Raw genomic sequence first — 22,066 nt, forward strand, 5'->3', positions numbered from 1 at the left:
CTCTCTCTCTCTCTCTCTCTCTCTCTCTCTCTCTCTCTCTCTCTCTCGTGTGTAAGTATATGCGTGTGTGCTCTGTGAGGGCTCAGATGGGACCGCTGGGTGGAAAGGCCCTTTGTGCCCACAAGAGGGCAGCATCCTGAGGGCTTTGTGAGCGCTGTATCTCTCGTTATCGCTGCAGGCTTGGGTCTGGAGAAAGTTATACCGAAACTTTCAAACTGATATCACATCTTATTTCGTGATATTAAAAAAGAAAGACGAAAAGAAAGAAAGAAGGAAGGAAAAAACAGAGAAGTGACGAAAGAAGAGAGAGAAAAAAGAAAAGCAGGCAGCCAGCCTACCCGGGGAGAGTCCTAGTCACATCAAGACTAGGGGGAGGGCTGTTTTAATTGTGGGTTTGGCCGACTGACGACTGGAGTGCCCTCCTCGGCTGTCTTAGTTGTAGCCGGAGGTCATGTAAATCGACCTTAAAAGAATGCATAAGCCATAAATTAAAATAAACCCTCACCCAAGGGCTGATCCATAAGTAGACAATATCCAACCTGGACAAAACGAGCTTCCCTTACGAGCCGACCTAAACCGCATACCCCCAAAGAATAGAGACTAAATGCAAAGTAAGTTTCCCAGCGAATATTTTGTTTTCTTGAAAAGTGTTGGGTTGATTCGCCGTGTGACTGACTGCGATGCCGCAGTTTTCCGGAGTGCTTCTGTGTTAGCCAGGCTCGGGGTGCGGGAGGTCGGGAGGACCTGCTGGGTTTCTGGGCTTCCTAACGCTACCCCCACCCCACCCCCATTTTGGTTTGGAAACTTTGGCTATTTGTGGGGTTGACGCTGGCCGAGGGCGGGCAAGAGTCGAGGATCTCCGCCGCACTCTCCGCCCGGGTGAAGTTTACCGGGAGGAGCTCATAAAGAAAACCCGGGTAGCTAGAAAAGCCGTATGCTCCCTCCTCCCACCCTCACCCCAACACCGCTCCGCCGCAACTTTCCCGGGACCCTGCGCGAGTTGCCTCCAGTTCCCTGCGCTCTCTCCTTTCTCCCCCACCCCTCATTTTTGGACGTGACTTTTTATGATCTTTTTAGGAATAAGCAAACCGAACTCCAAGACAATCCGAAACCCGAGCGCTAATCCGTGGCCCTCTTTCCCCGGACTCTCGGGCGGTGGTGCCGGGCCGGCGGGGGTGTGTGTGAGGGCCCGCCCAGCCCTTCCCGGAGCGGGCTCGGCCTCGGAGTCCTCGCGGCAGACGCACAGCCGCCCGCACGTTTCTTCCGCTCTCCGCGTCCCTGAACCCTGCCGGCGGCCCCAGTCTCTCTCGGCGCCCTGCCGGGGCCCCGCCGCCTGTTGTCCTCCCCGCAGACCGGCAGAGATCCGCCGCTCTGGGGCTCGGCCCAGGCCCAGGGGCGGTGCTGCCACCCGCCCGGGGCCCAGCCCGAGCCTGACGGCTCCCAGAGGGAGCTGCTTTCTTCTCCCTTAAAGGGCCGGTCAGAAAAGGGAAGGGGCTTGTGCAAAGGTTGCCGGGGTTGCTCGGGCACCAAGAAAGGGGCTGCGGAGGACAGATTAGCTCCGTTTCCCGGGCGCTCCGCGGAGCTTTAAGATAAAAAGAGAATCGGTGTGTTTGGAACAGATAAAAGGTAGTTGTTGCTGGCGTGTTTTGAGGTTTTTTTTTTTTTTTTAATTTTTTTAAAGCTCTCTTAGGCTGACCAAGTTTGAAAACGTTTGATTGTATGAATGGCCAGATACCAGATATTGAATGCTGCCCCTATTTGGGGACTAAAAATAAGTCTTCGACTTTGCTGGCGGGGCTGGGATGTTAGAGAGATGGGCTGTCCCCGGCTCCTTCTGTGTGTGTGACCTCCTCTGAGGGCCAAGCTTGAAGTTTCGGTCTCGAGATGGCCCACAGCCGTTGCTGCGGCAAACTGGCCTGGGCTCCGGACCTCCCGTCGCACTGTCAATGGGGCGCTCGATGACGTCCATGTCCGGGGCGCTTGACCCCGGCGCGCACTCTTGCGGCTGGGCTTTTGGCCCTGGCCGGGCGGCCCAGCCAACAACCCAGTGGAGTCGGGATGTGAGAGTGCCCCCTCTCCCTGCCTCCCTAGGGTCTCCTCCCTTCTGCCCTGTTTAGTCACATGCCCAGGTTTCTCCCCGGGTCCCGAGGAGAGCAGACACAGCCCCGCCCAGTCTATTTCTAGGAGGTGGGTTTGGTGAATAAAAAGGTCAAGTGGTCGGGTCCGAGAGCTGATCCATGGCGAGGGGGGACAGGATGGACACCTGGCAAGGACCGCCCCGCCTGTCCCCCCCCCCCATCATCCGCCCGCTCACGACTAGCCTCCCCAGGCCACATTCTTGCGCTAAGTGCTTGAGTCTGTGGGAAAAGCAATCCTGAACCGGCCAAGAGCCGGCGAAGCTGATCCCACGATGGCATTTTGTTTTGAACAGTTGCTGGGGTTGACGTTTCCTCATAAGGTAAGGTGTCACTGGACAGTCGGCTGCCCAAATGCCACATGTATAATTAGCCTGCGCACTCAGCACCTCGTCCCGGAGGCCCATAGGCACGGGCTTGGCGGACCTGGTCCACTCAGCACCGTTCCAGGCTACAGGATTCCTGAGGGAGGGCCGAACCAGCCAGGACAGCCTTTGGGAGGCCCTGGCAAGAAGGAAGACTGTGACAATGTAGCCTTGTCTTTGATTTTTCTCTCGTTTTTTCCCCTTCTCTTCCTGTTTGTCCTCTCTTTATTTTTCGGTTGAGGGCGGACTACTGGTTAGATGGGCAAACCGGACACCAGAGGCAGGGTGCAGACTGAATGAGGAAAGGGGATGCAGAGTAAATCTGGCACTATACTACTCTCCACACCCCGCCCATGGGGGAGGGCTGCTAGTGCCCTTCTGTATGCACTAACCCAGTAGGACTAGCCCAGACTTGGCATTGTATCCTGGCTGGGGTAGGGGTTTCAGCTTCTAGTTGACCTGTTCACCTGTCTTTGTGCTCCCTCGCACACCCACCCTAGAGGTCTCAGCAAATTACTGTCTGTGCCCTGACTGCAGCTTCTGTTTTCCCCCTCCAGGCCTAGCCACTTGGGGCTGCTCGTGTTCACTGTGGGGCGAACCTGGAAATATCTGCTGTCTTTCCCTGTCCTACTCTTGTTCAGCCTGGGGTTTTTAGGAGCAGTGCCTTGTCCTCTCTGTCTGTACCCAGATTGGTGCTTGAGTTTCCTACCTAGCTTCCCAGACCCCAGCTTCAGGTCAGCTTTAGCCTGCACTCTCTGGCAGAGACCAGATTTCTGCAGTCATGAACATGACCTTCCCTCTGTCACCCTGTGCAGTCACCATGGAATTCAGTACTCAGCATTAGGCACTTTCATCAGTCTCCGTTCTTCCCTTGTTTCTAGGCCATTCAGATATTCCTGATACCTACTAGAAGATCCTCTTTATTTTAAAACAAACAAACAAGCAAACATCTTAAACCTTCCACAAATTTAGTGGGATAGGATTAGCTTGTCTATGGCAGCAAGAATGTACCTTTCTGATGCAAGGTGGGGACATGGTTTATTTAGTTGCATTTGCTTTTTATTGAATCAATGAAATATTTCCTCTTATTATAGTAGGGGAAAAGTTATGACTGAATTTTTTTTTACTGTACCAGACCATAAATATATTATCTATATATATTTGAATGTATCTTCCTGAATACACATGTGTGAGTGCATGGGCAGTAGGCCAAATGACATGTAAATTTTTTTCTCCTACATTTTTGAAATCCTCATAAATCAGAGAGATTGTCCCTTTCTAAGACAAGAACAACAACCAACAACCAAAAAAAAAAAATACTTTAGACTCTGAAAGCAAGTAAGTGTGCACTGCACATGTTAGATCTAGTTTATGACCAAAGGCAGTAAGTACCCAGGATCCAGACAAGTGCTAGGTCATTAATTCCTTAGGCAAGTTAATATCTTCTGTTGCTTTTCTCATGTACCACCAACACCTCCTTTTTCCTCTGCTCTCCTACCATATTCCTTTATTTATAGTGGCAAAACTAAATAGTCTTTGTTTATTGTTTATCATATTTATTGTTGCTCTTAATTTTTATTTTGGAAGTAATAAGAAGGAACTTTCTCTTGGTGTATATGTATTTTTTAAAATGCAAAAAACATTTATGGGTATATTATTATGGAGCATGATACAAACTCCTATAATAGTATATTGTGTAAGTAAAATGCTCAACATTATACTATAAGGAAGATAAATGTAAAAAAATTAATTAATAAAGCAGTATCAATATCTATACCTTAAGCTGATTCTATAATGGAATCAGTAACTGAATATCTAGAAGAAATGACATTCAGTAGGAATATTGTCTGCTGAACATTTTTTCATTAGTAGTAGAAAGCAACAGATATTTTTCTTAGTAAGGGAAAAGCACATATTTAAAATATGTTAACATATCTAGCAAATCTTTCTCTTATAAGGCTTTAAGATATATTACTTTAAATACATAAATGATAAATTTTGGTGGCATTATTGAGATTTTATGTCTGTTTCTATTTGACTTCTTTTAGGAATTATTGGGTTATTGGTCATTGATGAATTTTTACACATATCCATCTTATATTAAGGAAACTAGTGACATTTTAAATAATCCTCTTTCAATTAGTACACTAGGTACTGGAATAAATGAATTTTAACAAAGTTTAATATACACTGGCTTTAACCCTTTTAATATTTTCTATACTTTTCAATATTGTTAGGTTATATATCTCTAAGTTTGAAAGAATTCTCTTGTTAGTGAGAGAAGTCATATATACCTTTTCACTATTTACAAACAGCATTCTATAAAAGTATAGTAGAGTACACCTAAAATTTTGATTGATCTAAGAGCTATTTGTTTAAATATAGTTTAGGGGTGCATATATATCAATTGGTGTTTTTGAAGTCAAGTGAAACATTCCATCAAGCTAATGTGCCTGAGAGTACCATATCAGGCACAGACAGGTACTAGAAATGATAAAACACAGATAACATTCAGCAAGATGATTTGCAGATGGGATGTATTATCTGCTGTCATGAGGTTAGATGGGTCATATTACGTTTTTTTTAAAAAGTTAATCTAGGTTATTTCAGAATTATCAAGTTATGTGGGTACATGAGATTTAATGAGAACAGATTTTATTATAAAAACTTGCTAAAAAAACAAACAAATATCCATTGCTTTTTAGAGCAGAAAATGGACTCTTCTCTGCATTTGCATTGCTTCTTGTTTAAGAAAGATAACGCTGCCCTATTATTTTTTTCCTAACAAGAAAAATAATATATTGAACATTTTATGTCTTTATCCTAACTCCACATTTTCTACTGATTATGCTCTATCAACATACTCAAGTAAAACAAAAACAAACTGGCACTCTGGTATACTCTATGAAAAGCAGATTTTATTAGCAGTAAGCACATTTTAAATGTATAGCATATCATTTTCACTTGAGGTTCTTCAACTGTGATCTGAAAATAATTGTTTTGGTAAGAGTTATATCAGAAACTTTCATCATTCTCTTATTATATATTCATTATTCATTTATAGGAAGAGTGTTTTTATTTTCCTTGTTCTGTGGAAGAGGGTAAAAGCTTTCCAGCTAATTGTTTTGTTTAGACATTTAGTCAAACTGGAAATAATTTTAAATTTGTGTAATGGATTTTGATAGAGCTTTTCAGGTTTAAATATCCATTGTCATAATTTGGGTGAAAATATCAATTGAAAGTGTAGGTGGAGGTTGTAAGATGGATTATCATTTAAATCTACTATGGACTCTCTCACCTCTGAAAAAGGGTGCTGGTCTGTTCTTCCTCAAATCTGTGATAATCTCAAAAAAGGGACCTTGAAACCCTAAAACCTCAGAGAAGCAGTTATCGATTCAGTGCTTAACTGCAAATCCTTTATATTGTTGCTCAAAATACCCAACTTAACACTAATATTAGTCATTCTTTTTATAGTGACACCATGCTTGGTAAAAAACTTCTAAGCACTGAGGTCAGGTGTTGAGATTGGATTCTAGTTTATTTTTTATGAATCAGATAAAGATTTCTGTGCATGAGACCATATGTGAAGATGAGAGAACAAGAACATTTCCATATCAAAGGCAATATATCTGAGGCTGCATGGTAATTAAAATGCAGTGGTTTGGACTCTGTGCACTAGCACTTAAGCAGAGCATTGCCGGGACCTTGTGCATCATGCAGGCGGTTGCCTCTTGCATACTTCTTGAAATACACTTATAATTTTGTACAAACATTTATGCCAGTCCACACTTTTCTGTGGATAATTTGTATTTCATCCAAACCATTCAAAGTAGAAGTTATTTTTTGAGCTACCCCCTCATTATGGCTTTTGTGCATCAACTATTTTTATTCTAGTTGTTTGTATTTCCTTTTACCAGAATGATGGCTTGTTTATATTCAGAATCTCTTCTTGCTCTTCTAAGACCCCTTATATATCACTCGTATTTTACTATTCACTCAAAAAAACTTTCATCTTTAGTAAAGATGTGAATTATTTTGAGGTTAATTGTAGATGCTATAATCTATTGTAAACTAATAAACTACATAAAAAAATCAACTGCCCGGCTATTTCTATTTTATAATGCCAGTATATTTAGTAATCCTCACTATTTTGCACAGTACATAATATTGGAAAAAAATTCCTTTTCAAAATGTTAAAAAATTCTGAAATGTTCTTCTTTACCTTTTAATGGCATGAAAATATATAGTGACATTCTCTTTCATACTACTTCAAGTGAAAAACAATTAATTGAAACTATAGAAATCTTTATGTTTATCTAAAGGGTTATCTCTTTGCATTTATAGGGAGACATTTGAGTTTATTTATAAAGAACTGGGTTAGCATCATAGCCTGTAGTTATTTGGGGATAGGATAGTGAAATTAAAAAACCTAACAATTGGTAGTCCAATGTTGTGTATATTTTAGAAAATTTTCATCTTTGGTAATTGACTTGAATTCGCTGTTCTGTAATTTTCTAGATTTTCTATTTCCGTATTTGCTCTCTTTCTATGCATGTGGTAAGGAATTCACTAGTATATTTTATTTACTAAGCTCCCCAGTCTATAAAGCTTTTAAAAGATTTTTCTGGATTGAAGCACCATGTATTGAAGAAGCCTAATATGATAGTATGAAATCCTTTAAGAGTTTTTGTGTTTAAACTATTTTGGATCAAAATTACTTAAGTATATTGATTTGATGCTTTTCAATGATGACATGTATAAATAAGCATAATAAATATAAGGTAATTCAAAGTTCTTTATGTGATGTGCATGTTAGCATCTATGCAAACATTCTGTATTCTCTCATTTCAAGTTCTCCCATGATCTCTTTCTTCTCTGAAAATTTCACAAGAAAAATCTTTAGATGATCTATTACCCCTGCTATCTTCAATAATTTTTTGTTTCTAGTCATCTTAAAGAGACGAATTGAATTATCTATCTTTAATGTATCCATTCAAATGCAAAAAGGGACTTCAGTGCTATTTGTGATTTTGACTTCACTGAGCACAATTTTTTTGCTTCTTTGAAAAGTAGTTCTTTAAAATTAGACAAAGTTAAAGATGCTTTACATTCCACGACTGCACGAGCACAATATGAGGAAAAACGAAAATGCAACAGATTTTTAAAAATTAACTTTTATTGGAGTATAGTTGATTTACAATGTTGTGTTAGTTCCCGCTGAACAGCAAAATGAATCAGTTATACATATACATACATCCACTCTTTTTTAGATTCTATTCCCATATAGTTACTACAGAGTATTGAGTAGAGTTCCCTGTGCTATACAGTAGATTCTTATTAGTTATCTATTTTATATATAGTAGTGCACAAATTGGGAGATTGGGATTGACATATACACAGATTTTTTTTTCAATGACAAGCACAGATTTTAAATGAGACTCATTCCGAGGCATGGTTGCAAATATTTCCTTTTATGTTTTACAAACAGATCATTGGGTAATGTGATTGAGCACTAAGTTCTAGGTATCCTGAAGGGCATTTTTGAAGTCACAAGTTTTTACTTTTTAAGGACTTTCTCTTCTATTGAAGATTTTTAATATTTGATAGGTGGGAAATTTAGGCACGGTTGTCATGGTGCTAAGCAGGTCATTGGTAGAAGTGGAGAAAAATGCTCCTAACTAGGAGAGAATAGTTCATTGTTCTCTCTTGGGAAAGAGTATCAAAGGGCAAGAATGTTAGTATTTTCTCAGAAATAATCTCCAGCTATCTCCATGGGCATTGAACCTTCTATGTAGGAGAACTCAGCCACCCCATATGCCCCCAATATACCCATGGTGTAATCTCTAACCTTCCGTTTCTTCAACTCTAAAATGAGAGTAATAATATCTACATCATAAGGTTATTGTGAGGATTAAATGAGATAAATAAATATAAAGCACTAAGCTCAATAGTTAATATATGTTATCTATTGTAGTTGAAGGGGTATTGTACTTAGAATTACACAGAGCTGGCTTCCCATTTCAGCTTTACTACGTACTTGTTGTGTAATCTTTGGCAAGTTATATAATCGATTTCTTTTCCTCTTACATGAAATATTCACAGCAATACATGCTCCTTTCTTTCTTCCCTAGAAAGCAGAATTAATTAGTAGTCTCTCAGACTTGGGGTAGAGTAGTGACCAAATGCAGAGTTTGGATGTCCAGCTCTCAAATTTGAGAATATTCCAGTTCTAAGGGCTAGAAGAGATTTTGAAATATCATTTCATCTGACATCCTCCCTCCTCCAGGAGTGTATATCTCCATTCTAATTAGTTAAGAAGCTCTCTTTTTTGGGAAAGCCAGCAGAGAAGGAGATTTTATAATCTTCTTTGGTTATGTGTTTCAGTGATTAACACTAGGAAGTTCTGAATGTCAAATATATACATCTTAACCTGCTTTCTTTTGCTTTGATTTTAAGAAAAAAATGGAAGCATATTCTTCATTTGAATGACACACCTACATGTGAAAAAACCAAAATTAAACTTGCAATTTTTATTTCTTGAATCTTTTCTTTGAAGTCTTATTTCCTAAATTAGTTGAGCGACCTTAGCAAAGTTATGCAACCTCTTTAAGTCTCAATTTCCTAATTTTTAAAATGGGGATTGTGATAGAATTTATCAGATAGGGTTGTTGGGAAGATTAAGTTTGAAGATAATTTATATAGAAGTGTCTAGAACAGTTCTAGGCAACTGTGTTAGGATTAATTCACAATAGTTATAAGTAATTAGTAGTAGAACTGTAGCATGAAAAGGGCCCTTAATTCTCATGTGTTTTATAGAACTCAGTTTTCAAAGTGCTTTCATATTCATTGCCTCATTCAATAAAAGGTATACAGGGTAGATAACCTTACCAGTCATACTGTTTAACTGCCTACTTGATAGGAATAACTGTTTCAGTTGGGTTTTGCTTCAGGATATTATTCACTATAAACAAAGCTTGTGTGTCATAAATTAGGGCTGACATTTTTGGCCTTCTTTTTTCCCCCAATCTCTTTTATATGATGTCAGTACTCATTTGTTTTATCTTCATACTTATTTCCAGAGCCAAACCAACGCTGCTTTTCCGTATACTGAATGTAGATGAATAATACATTGTTGATCAGGAGCATTAAATGTCAGTTTATATATGTCTTTAATTTAAAAATTAAGAAATGATTTAATTATAAATAATAAGTATGGCTAGTTTGAAAGACAGCACTTTTTCAAAATATGGGTTTTATGAGGGAGGATTAATAAAAGGACCCTTGACAGTGAAAAGGTGAGAACCACTTGCTTACATAATTTCAAAGATGAAAATGCAAGATTGATCCTAGTGAGGAGGTATGAATATAGGTAATTCTATGCAGTGTGCTAATTGCTATAATGGAGATATGTATAAGAGCAGAAGTACCTCTGTCAAGGAAAGCTTCTAGTAGGAGATGGCCTTTGGGCTGTGTCATAAAGGTTAATTAGGTTATTTGAAGTAACATCCTGAAGAGCATTGGACATGAGGGAAACATTTGATGGTATTATTGACTATTTTGTAAGTCTGATAGCAAAATGTCTCATATTTGTGTCTTTGTGATCCTAGAAAGGCCATGTCTATCATGAATGTGAAGTGGCCATAGGCCAGCAGCTTAACCTCTGTACTTCTCTTTCCTAGCTCAGTTTTGTGGTCAGGGACATTGTGAGTATATTTTAAGGTACAGAGAAGTTTTCCAAATTATTGCTTTCCTTCAAATATGTAACTAAGTATGAAAATTAAAATAAATGGCTTATTAATATATGAACTGATGATCTGGACCATGAATTAATGAAATTTTGTATCTTGTACTGTAAAAAGTTTTTTTTTTCAATTGGCAAGCATGGTCTTAGAGAAAGGGAGATATCTGGAAATTTTTAGATCTGGGTGTTATTTCTGAGTTTTCCAACTATAATGTTGGCATATTCCATAACTTCTTTTTCATTGAGGGATAATGTGAAAAGAAATTAATCCTCAGAGTGATTCAAATTTTTGGGAAGAAATACAAATTATTATTACATAATGATGATGATGAACATCAGCAGTAGTAGAAATAGTAGTAGCAGCAGCAACCCCTGTCTACTCTTGATAATTTCAAATAGGGATGCTAAATGCACCCTTTATAGTTTTGTAATCTGGGATCTCATGTTTTCTAATAACTTTCTGAATGCCTTTTCTCTGAGCTACAGGCCTTCTTTTCTGTTTTTGGTTTGCAAGTTTTTTGTTGTTTAATAACTTGTTTCTCCAAATTAAATACGCCTATTGAGATTTTGCAGCTTATATATAGACTTTGTGATATAATCACTTTCTGAAAAGGGCTTTGTGGTCACATAGGCTGGAGAAGTTATGGCCCTCTTCTGCAATGACCTTAACCTACTGTTTTCCTTACCAGTGCTTTGGTATGCTGTAGACTCGAAGTGTTGATAATGCCATGAAAAATATGATGAAATTTCTCCATTAAAAAAGAAAGGCTCTGAAGCTGAGGAAAAAAGAGGAAAAAAGATGTGAAAATTCTATAAAACAGTTTAAAAACATCCCCTTAGTCATATTAAATTAGTTATGATGCTTTAAAGAACATTTTCCTTTACAACTTTCAGTTGAGTTCTTTAATAAGAAACAAAAGCCCAAGCAAAAAGAAAATAAAAACTGAAATAATATAGCAACTGAACAAAGTTTAACAAACTTGGAACACAGCATATTAGTTAACTGAGTCTCAGGAACATTTTTTACTCTTGAGTTTGAAGATCCAAATACATACTGGAGGAAAACTGGCCTATTTTAAAATTTCTTTTTTTTTTACACTTGCTTCCATTTAGTCAACTTCTGAGTTTTGAGTTTACAAGCAAAATATAAGATGACTCTAGCAGTGGCCTTGAATTTGGTTGTCTTTTTTTTTTAATTGAAGTGTAGTTGATTTACAGTGCTGTGCCAATCTCTGCTGTACAGCAAAGTGACTCAGTTATACACATATAGACATTCTTTTTTAAATATTCTTTTGCATTATGGTTTATCCCAGGAGATTGGATATAGTGTATTTTAAAATTTCTTAACTGTAGTCTTTTCCCACTGTTAAGATGCATATTGAAAATAGATATATTGAGGTTTAAAAAAGAATTTTAATCTTGGAACCAACTAAAATTACATGTTACATTTAATTTTTATTTTTTAATATAATACTCTAAGGCATTATTAAAAGAAATTTTCAGCTTCTCTGAGGTTAGACCCTTTAAACTTTTACAGACAACAGTTCCAGAGAATGCCTACATATTTGTACTTTTTGTATAGATTTGTGTGATTTACAGGCATGCTAAGGTAGGGTCATGTACCCTGAATACTTACGTGTTTTAAATTGTGTACTAATTTGTAACAGGCTTATTTTCTCCAAGGAAAATATATATAGCAACCTACATTTGGTGGGACTAGTGAACTTGGCAACTCTTAATTCTGTGTATGGCATGGCAGGGAAAGAATGAAAAATACCTCAGCCTTTAATTATGACACCTTGGGACCTTTTCCAAAGCACTCATCATAATTAGTTATGTCTTAGTTGTGAAATTTTGTGTTTAATTCTTCGTTATGTTCACATGGAAAACTCATTCATGTTACCAGGAGTGAGAGTAAAGTATATGGAAATGTATACCCTTTCATATTGTATGCTGATTTTTTTCTTTTGAATGTTGTTAGCACCACTTTCACATCTTTGGATCATTTTCTTCTTCCTTTCTGATCTATGCATACACTGGTTTCTATTACAATCCCAGTAAAACAGGACATTTGTATCAATGTCCTTTGTTTATTTACCTTATTTTTTAACATCTTTATTGGAGTATAATTGCTTTACAATGGTGTGTTAGTTTCTGCTTCATAACAAAGTGAATCAGCTATACATATACATATATCCCCATATCTCTTCCCTCTTGCATCTCCCTCCCTCCCACCCTCCCTATCCCTTATGAGACTATGATTATACAGTTTTTAGTTTTGCTTATTTAACAAATTATATCAGGGGTAATTTAAAAATAGAAATATAATTTTATTACATTTAGTAAGAGGGACATTAAATTATTTGGACATCCTAAATTGTTTCAAAGGAAGCTTCTATTTAATTTTAAATACATATATTGCTATTGCATCTTAAAAGTAAATAACTTTGATTATTAATAAAATGTTTGTTTGAATGTTATCACATAGTAGCACTAGTTGGTATCCTCCCTGCTTGATTGGTGTGAATGTAGCATTTTCAGTAGCTGAGGTGAAAAGATCATAATTTAGGATGTTTAAGGAGAGAAGGAAATAGAAATCTTAAGTGGCTGGGTTAGCCTAAGGACAACTGGACAGTATTGTTGGTAAGGGTGAGCCTGGAAGTATTCCTCTTGACAAGATAATTTTAAGGCTTATTTGGGGGAACTTCTGACTATAATAGAATAGTGATCTCCAAACGTTTTGGATAGGGCACACCACCAGCGAAATATTTATGAGCATGTGCCCTAATACATGTCCATATTTATTTAAAATTTTATACATGTACTATTGTGGTAGTATATGCTATAAAACATTCATAAATAGATATTAAATTGAAAGAGGTATAGATAGAATAAATAATATTTAAAAACTAACTGTGGTTCCCCCAAACTCTGTTATAGCTTTGGTATTTTTAAAAGTCTTAATTTAACACTCGGTGATAAAGTGATTTAAAGGTTTGGTTCTAGGTTTGGCTTTCTTTGCTACATGGTTTTGATGCTACCACAGCTAAAACTAATACCTCAGAAAGAAAAATACATCCAAATGGAAGAAGTACATTATTGTTTGCACTTAGTAACATGTGATACTAATTTATTAATCCTTTACACAAAATATGCAAAAATTTGTTAAAATGTGGCTAGTAAATCTCTATCTTCTCTGATGACAATCAGTTGTTTTTACCATATTTTTAATAAATGGGCTCAAAAACACATTGAAACTCTTTGGAACAGCATTAAACAGGTTAGAATATTCTGTTGCCAATTTTCAAATTGAAAACAGATGAAAGTTTTTGTAGGAGATAGACATAGAATTTTTGGTAATAAAATCACACTATGATGGAATCATTTCCAAACATGTTTTTAAAATACTTTTTTAATAGGATTTATCTGTTTTGAAAAGCATTTACTGTATCATTTGATAAAATATCACCTTCACCTTGAAGAGACAGATTAAATTTTTTGATGGTATGTATGTACGTATCTGTCTATCTGTCTGTCCATCTATCTATCTAGTCTAGTCTAGCTATTTGATAACACGCACTCACGGCTACTTGTCATCACATAAAAGGTTAACACATTTGGTACATGAGTTTTTTTGTTCCTTATCCTTAAGTTTGGAAACTTTGCCATGAGATGAGCAGTGGAAACTGTGGGTAGTGCAAACAATTCTCATGGTTACTCCTCATCTCGTTTCAAAGCATTGTAAAGATTTTACTGTGTTTTATAGGTTTAGTTTTTAAAGTAATCGCATCATCCTGTAGCACTTGGCTTTAACATTGTGCCGAAATTGCTTGGCTGTGAATGATGTAGTTAGTCCATGGTGTTATCTCTGTAATCTTATCCCTAATTTTTTCTGTTTAGTCCCACCAGGGAAATCACTTCACCAGTAGTTACACTTCGTCACTTTTCTCTAAAAATTACTTTTATTTAAAAAGTAACACTGTTGAGGTTATATCTTCTTTGGTACATATTTTGGTGACTCACTCAACAGTAGTACTTTGCCTATCAAAGATCATAAATTGAGGCATGTTCAAAAATATGTACATTCATTATCTGAAAACCAATCATTCTACACGACATTAGTTTCTTTTTCAAATCTACAGCCACGTTTTCTATGCAACTTCCAACATTGTTTGTGGCACTACACACTGTACAACCCATAAGGACATCATTCACATTGCATTCTAGTTAAATGGTTACCCAGGGATGTACATTGTGGCAGATCTGATTTTTTAGCCAGGAAATATATTTAAATGTTGCATATTGTTTTCTGTGTATTATTTTTAGCTGTTTTTATAGCAGCAGGAAGAACAAGAACTTTTCTAGTAGCATGTGGCTTTTTGTCTTTTATAACTAAGGAACTTCAGAAGAGGTTTCTAAACATTTAACATAAGTTTGGTGAAATTTTGTAAAATATTGGATTGAGTATTGTATGATTTTAAACATCATTGGAAAAATTGCAGCAAGTACAAAAGTTTATATCTGTTTGCTTTGTTTTTAAATGTCTTACTGATTGTAATGGCTTCATATTATTATTTAACAGCTCAAAGTACAGTAGGGTAGGGTACACTGTTAATGATACTAGATATAAATCTATATCTCAAATTGTTTTTTTGATATGTTAAAAAAAATCTTGGCCTATTTCTTATCAGATCTGTTTGGATCATTGTTGTTTTATTGTATAATGTGGCCACTAAAGGGCTACTACTATGGTACAAGTGTTAGCTTGGTCATGGTATTATTGTCACTAACGTGTATATTATTAATATTATCCTCAAACTGTGGTCTCTTTGGAAGGATCTTTTTAAGCCACTTGAGTGTTTGTTCAGGGTTAATTTAGTTAAAAACTAAATAATATTATCAATAATCAGACTACTCTTGTTTCCTTTGGTACAGGATGTGACATATTTATGTTTGATAATCGGTATTTAAATTTAAGTGAGGATTAGTTTTTCTTACTTTTTAATAAATAAATATACACCAGTATATTTCTATAGTGTGCTCCTGGGATGTGTGAGCTTACTTTGGAGACCACTTAAATAGAAAAGCAAATGAGAAGGAGGAGGGGTGAGGGTATGATGAATCAAGGAGGAAAAGCATAGTTTCCAGGGAACACTCTACTGGGACAGGATCCCACTGAAGAATGTAACCAGTCACTGAAACCCTGAGACAGGGAGTAGGGCTACAGATTTATCAGTATGGGAGTTCATTTTTATAGGGCTCTGATATGAGAGAGGAAGCACTTAAGCCACCTTTTATTGCGAGGCAAAACAATCTGAGTCATTTGTTGGCGTGAAGGGGTCAGTGAGATTCCATAGTTCAGTGTGTTTATCATGTTGCAGGGGAGGGGACCAAGTGGAGCATCACTACCTCCTTGAATGCCTGGGGTTCTTTGTTTCTTCTATTCTCAGCCTTCCTTGGATTTAGATACAATCAGAGCAGAAGTTGGGAAAAGTGAGTAAGGCAGCAATGAGGGATGGCTATAGGCTAACATTGTTTTCAGCTTTCTCTTCTCCCTTTCCCTCTTTTCTCTAACTTGGTATATTTGTTGGGCAGCTTGGTGTAGTAGCAAGGACCCAGTTTGGGAGTTTCAGCTCTGCCAATAAACTTTTGGTGACTTTGGCTAAATCACTTCTTTCTAGGAATCAGTTTCTTTACTGGTAGAATGGGAAGTTTGATGATCTACAAAGAGGTTTCATCTCTAACATCCTGTTTATACCCTTCTGGGATAGGGCTCTGTGCTACCTCTATACAGAGCTTTCATTGAAGTTCCCTGTTCTGTATATCAACCTCAAAGCACCATGTCCACTCTCTGTCTTCTAAACTGACAAATGGCCAGGAATCTAATTAATAAACGAATTCATGCTGGTTTGATTAATGAGGAAAAACTGTAAAATATTTCTATCTTCTTCCCTTCACCCTTCCAACTTTGATAAAGTATATTTCCACAGTGTGATCCTAGACAGCGCTCTTGCTTTCTAACCTAAAGTGGCTAGTGAGAACTTTAGGAAGGAAGTATTAGCATCTGAAGGGTTGTGTCTGTGAAGGAGGTTGGGCTGGACGAGATGGACAGGGCATTGGGATACAGCCATCAATCCACTGCATGTGTTTGGCCAGGCTGGCAGCAGTGGACAGTGCCAGGTTTTTTGAGTATGGTTTCTGTCACCAACAGAGTTGGCTGTCTTTGAAGTCTGCTAGTTAATCTCTTCCAGAATCTTAGAGTGTAACTATCACTTAAGAGGAGGAGGATAAAGGAATCTCTAGGAATAAGAATCCCCCCTATTTTCAGTAAGAACTTAGTTCTCTTCTTTCAACAGTTTTTTGAAGCATCTAATAAATGAACAGATTCCAGATTTTCTTTTTCTTTTTAATACCTATTCATTGCCATGGATGGAGGCGATACTGAGTAATGAAACAGATGGATATCACCAAAAATATATTGGGCAATAGCCACATATTTCTGGGTGCTTTCATAAGATGGAGATAATAACCTGAGTATCATAGTTTTTGAGAGGTTTCAATATACAAAATACACTTGGAAGAGTGCCTGATACATTGTAAGCTCTCATTAGACATCAGTGATTATTTTATTATTTCATTTGCATAACAATTCTGGGAGATATATGTCATTATCCTCATTTTATAGACAAAGAAATTAAGGTTTGGGGAGGGACAATGACTTGCCCAAGGTCACATAGTCATTAAATGGCAGAACCATAATCTAAACCCAGATGTCCTGGTTTGAAGTCCTATGGTATTTCTGCTATATAATACAGCTGCCTCTAATAGGCACGTAAGTCATGAGATTTCCCCCAGATAATCTATAAGCTAGATAATTGGGAGCTTGGATAATCAGGATAATCAGGAGCTGAACATGTTATTATGTGATGTTGAGTTTCAGTAAGTTTGGTTATTAAGGCAGTCCTTGTTTGCAGGCTCGATGTGAACTGAAAGTCATCTATATCAGAACCATATCCTCCTTTTGCATAGTTCTGATCTCAGTTTTACATAGTTTGGATGTCTTGGTTTGATCTCAGTTACTGCAGAACCTTGCAAAGTGAGGACCTGGATCCAATATGCACTAGTTTCAGTTAACACAGTGTAATACAAATTGAGGGCTGTCTGTATATCTATTAGCTTCACATTCACATAAAGAAACTCTCACATTCTTTTTCTGTTGGACCAGTTAGATGGTTCATTTCCACTTGATAACCCATTATTTTTTGCATTCTTTTGCTTACAAGGTTCTGTTTCTGCTAAGGGAGGGCACCGTGTTACATAAGTAAGATCTTTGAAGGTCACTGGTGATTGGCTTTTGGCTTAAAGGCACACCACCCCTGACATTTATTGTAATGCAGCAGTAGATCTCTCTCTGGACTTAGACACATCTGTTTTCTTTACCTTTTTTTTTTTTTTAAATTCTCTCCACTCTCCATTACATGTCTAAGTTTTCTTTCTGAATTGATGTGTCTCTTTCCATCTTTTCCAGCAATGGAGAAGAAGGCCAGTGGGGCCAGTTATCTCTCAGTTGTTGTTTTACAACTCACTGTTAGTTGCAGTAGACAGTGAGCCGCCATTAGGCAAGAACTGAGTATATTTAAATTTCTTTTTATATATAGATGCTTAAATTCTTTTTAAGCACTTATTAATAATTTCAACCTGAAGATAGATGCATAGAATGCATAGGTATCAATATTAGGGCAAGATAAGATTGAAAATACTGGTGCTTTGAATGTCCTCTTGTCCCAAATGTTTAAAAAATTCTCCTCCCGTGAATTTTTATTGTTCTCCTGCCCCTTCCCCATCTTTAAGATTATGTTTTAAAACCTGTTCTTAGTTTCCTTTGTCAAGCATGCTGAAGAGTAGTAATTCTTTGCTGACTCAACTTTTATTTCTCTTACCTATACAGTGCTGGAGAATTAGTTTGGGGTAAAGCGAGCTTGTGACCTTTTGGCTGAGAGCATACTCCACCACTTTCTGGCTTTACCTTGGACCTGTTATGTTGAACTCTTTAGGCCTCAGTTTCCTTATCTGTAAGATTGCACCCACTTCTTCAGGTTGTTTTAGGATTAAATGATTAAATATAAGTGCTTAGAACAGTGCTTGGCACATGGTAGGTGCCATGTAAGCATTAGTTATTATTAAAGTGAATGTCTTTAAAAGGAGAATCTGGCTAAAAGTAAAGAGTATTATATTCAAATACTTTATTGAAGGGGTAAAAATAAATATTACTAGAATGTAATGTAAAATTATCCTGCAATTTCCCCAACGCAATGACTCTACAGTACTTTTGAGAGAGAATACTCACTGTTCTATAGTAATAGGTACTTTGAGAACCTCTTCAAATGCAAATCAACAAGTCTACTTGAACTAATATTTCTTTACTATAAGGTCAACATCTTAATTTTTGAGTTTCATAATTTATGGAGAGTAGTTGACTTGGGTACAGAGTGAGTTTGGGTATGAGTTTTCTTGGGGCTAGATTTTTGACAGTAGCAATAACTGAAGAATCAGTGGTGAACTTAAAGAGGTGGCAGCTAGCAGACAGGGAGTTTGACCCAGGAGGCACCCCACAGTGAGGACCCAGGTGCAGCCTGGCTTGGCCAGTGATTGCAGACCTGATTTCTAGGCCCTAGAAGGTTATGGGCGGAGGCAGCTGGCTGAGATTGGGGTGTGGAGTTGGTAACTTTCTGTTGTCCTCAAGACTTTTTTAGATGCAGGCTCAAGTATCCTGTGGACCCAGGTGGCATCCTCTGGGAGGAGCTCAGCCTCAGCCAAACGTGGGCCAGGGATTGCAGGCTTGAACTCCAGGTCCCAGAAGATTCCTAGTGGAGGCAGCAGGCTGGCTATATTAGATCTAGGATTTGAACCCAAGTTTGTGTGCTGGCAAAAGCTAAGCTCTTTCCACTAATGACTCCATGCAGTTTCCCTGGTGGAGAGGGTACCGGTGAGAAAAGGAAAGTAGCTGAGGCAGTGGAGGTATCTGAGTTCAGCATCTAAATGCATAGATGATATACAGTATCTGAGAGGGCAGCTCTGAAATCAAAGGGGCTGCCTGCAGGCAGCAATGACATGGTGAAGGTGCCAGAGGAAATGGCAGTGGTATGGTAGTTATTATAAGCCTTTCATGGATAGATTAGAACTTGGGAATGCATTTCTGTGTATTCCTGTAGTGATTATACCTCAAATCATAAACTCATAGTTTGCATCATGGAATCTCAGAGTTGAAAGTGTTCAGTACAGTAGATTTCATGTACATGATCATCCAGTCCATGCTGGGGGAGCAATGATAGAGACGTTACTTCCCCCTTTCCACTCAAATGTGGATCGGAATTTTGTTTGTTTGTTTATTGTTTAATTTTTAGTGACTAGAGCAATGCCTGGAACCTAAAAGCACCTAAAAGCACTCAGTAGCTATTATTGAATGAAAGAGCACTTGGATAATTTGTTTAAAAGTATGTTTTATATATTAAACAATATTATGTACCAAGTGGTATTTCCTTTAAGTCTTACCTTAACCCTGTGAGGTATGTATTATTATTTCCAATTTATGGATGAGGAAACTGAGATTCAGGAATTAAGTAATTTTCTTTTTCTTTTTTAAATTGAAGTATAGTGGACATATAATATTGGTTTCAGGTATACGACATAATGGTTTGGCATTTATATACATTACAAAATGATTACCACAATGTCTAGTAACCACCTGTTACCATACAAAGGTATGAAAATATTGTTGACTACATTCTATATGCTGCATATTACATCCTCATGACTTATTTATTGTATGGCTGGAAGTCTGTACCTCTTAAATCCTTTCACCTATTTCATCCAATCCCCCATCCCCTTCCCTCTGGCAATCACCAGTTTGTTCTCTGTATCTATGAGTCTGTTTCTATTTTGTTTTGTTTTTTGGATTCCATATATAAGTGAAATTGTATGGTATTTGCATTCCTCTGACTTATTTCTCTTAGCATAATACTCTCTAGATCCATCCACGTTGCTATAAATGGCAAGATTTCATTCTTTTTTATGACTGAGTAATATTCCATTGTATATATCTATCTATTTCTTCTTTATCCATTTATTTATTGATAGACACTTAGATTGCTTCCATATCTTGGTTGTTGTAAATAATGCTGTGATGAAAATAAGGGTGAATACAGCTCTTTGAATTAGTGTTTTCATTTTCTTTGGATAGAAACTCTGGAGTAGAATTGCTGGTTCATATGGTAGTTCTATTTTTAATTTTTTAAGGAACCTGCATACGATTTTCCATAGTGGCTGTACCAATTTACATTCCCTCCAACAATGTATGAGTGTTAGAAATTAAGTAATTTTCTTAAGGTGACATTACTAAAACACAATGGTCAGGATTTGAATCTAAGAGTATTACCATTATATTATACTGTGGAATTATCACCTTTGTTATTTTAGATAATATTCTTTTATTAATGGAGCCTAAATTTCTATGGAAGCCACATCATGCTGTTGATTCACTAATCTTACTGCCAACTAAAACTCACAAGCCTTTTAGTTACCATGTCTCATCCATCCTATACTTGAGCTGCTGAGTTTTTGTTTTGGGTGTGGGGAGCTAAGTGCAGGAGCTTGCCTTTATTCCAGATAGATTTTCTCGGTTAGATTGATTTGATCTTTCTTTTTAATTAATTAATTAATTTTTGGCTGCCTTGGGTCTTCATTGCTGCGTGGGCTTTCTCTAGTTGCTGCGAGCAGGGGCTACTCTTCATTGCGGTGCGTGGGCTTCTCATTGCTGTGGCTTCTCTTGTTGCAGAGCACAGGCTCTAGGCACGTTGACTTCGGTAGCTGTGGCATGCTGGCTCAGTAATTGTGGCTCATGGGCTCTAGAGCGCAGGCTCAGTAGTTGTGGCACACGGGCTTAGTTGCTCTGTGGCATGTGGGATCTTCCTGGACCAGGGCTCAAACCCATGTCCCTTGCACTGGCAGGCGGATTCTTAACCACTGTGCCACCAGGGAAGTCCCTGATTGATCTTTCTTCATTAAGATTTTTTGGTTTAGTATGCTTTTAAAATTTCATCAAGTATTTTTTGGCATTTATTGGTAAAATAATTTGTTTATTTTTTAGTTTTAGTTAATATTCTATAAAACATGTTGATAGATTTTCTAGTGCTTAACTAGCCTTGTATTACTCAAATAAGCTATTTAGTTATAGTATATATTTATACATATACGTATATTCATGCTGCTGAATTTGAATTTTGTATATATGAGTTATATCACTGAATACAATATATCAATGTATATCTGCTTTCATTAATTTTTATGCTATCTTTATAGAGTTTTGATAGTAGGATCATGACAGTTTCATAAAATGAATTGGAAGCTTCGCATCTTTGTCTGTCCTCTGGAAACACAGAAATTGTCTACTGCCATCTTTGTCTATTGGAGAGCATAGGAATTGTCAGTTCTTTACAAGTTAAAAAAACTTAGTTGTAAAACCATTTGGTCTTCACACCTTTAAAAGAGATAGGTATTTAACAGTACTTTATTGGTCTGTTCATATTTTCTATGCTTTATCGAGTCAGTTTTGGTAATTTAAAAGATATATTGGTGTAAAGTTGACATGATATTCTCTTATTTTTTTCTTTTTCCTATCTATGGTTATATTCTCTTTCTTATTCCTTATGTTTTTAAAATTTTTGTTAAGACCTTTTTGGATCTTGATTCTGTCATTTAACGTATTAATTAGGGAGTTCCCTGGTGGTCCAGTGGTTAGGACTCTGCACTTTCACTGCTGAGGATCC

General features: G+C 37.3%; 1 protein-coding gene across 1 annotated transcript in view; it reads left to right on the top strand.

Moving 5' to 3' along the window:
* Positions 1 to 6: 6 nt before the first annotated feature.
* Positions 7 to 22,066, top strand: part of SOX6 (SRY-box transcription factor 6) — a 620,818-nt gene continuing 598,758 nt past the window's right edge. The window contains exon 1 of the mRNA XM_027115294.1: positions 7 to 611. The gene's annotated coding sequence lies outside the window, so the exon portion shown is untranslated. The remainder of the gene's footprint in view (positions 612 to 22,066) is intronic.

The sequence above is a fragment of the Aethalodelphis obliquidens genome, unplaced genomic scaffold, assembly GCF_003676395.1.
Source record: "Aethalodelphis obliquidens isolate GAN/ISIS:26980383/991018 unplaced genomic scaffold, ASM367639v1 scaffold14, whole genome shotgun sequence".
NCBI classification, from domain to species: Eukaryota; Metazoa; Chordata; class Mammalia; order Artiodactyla; family Delphinidae; genus Aethalodelphis; species Aethalodelphis obliquidens.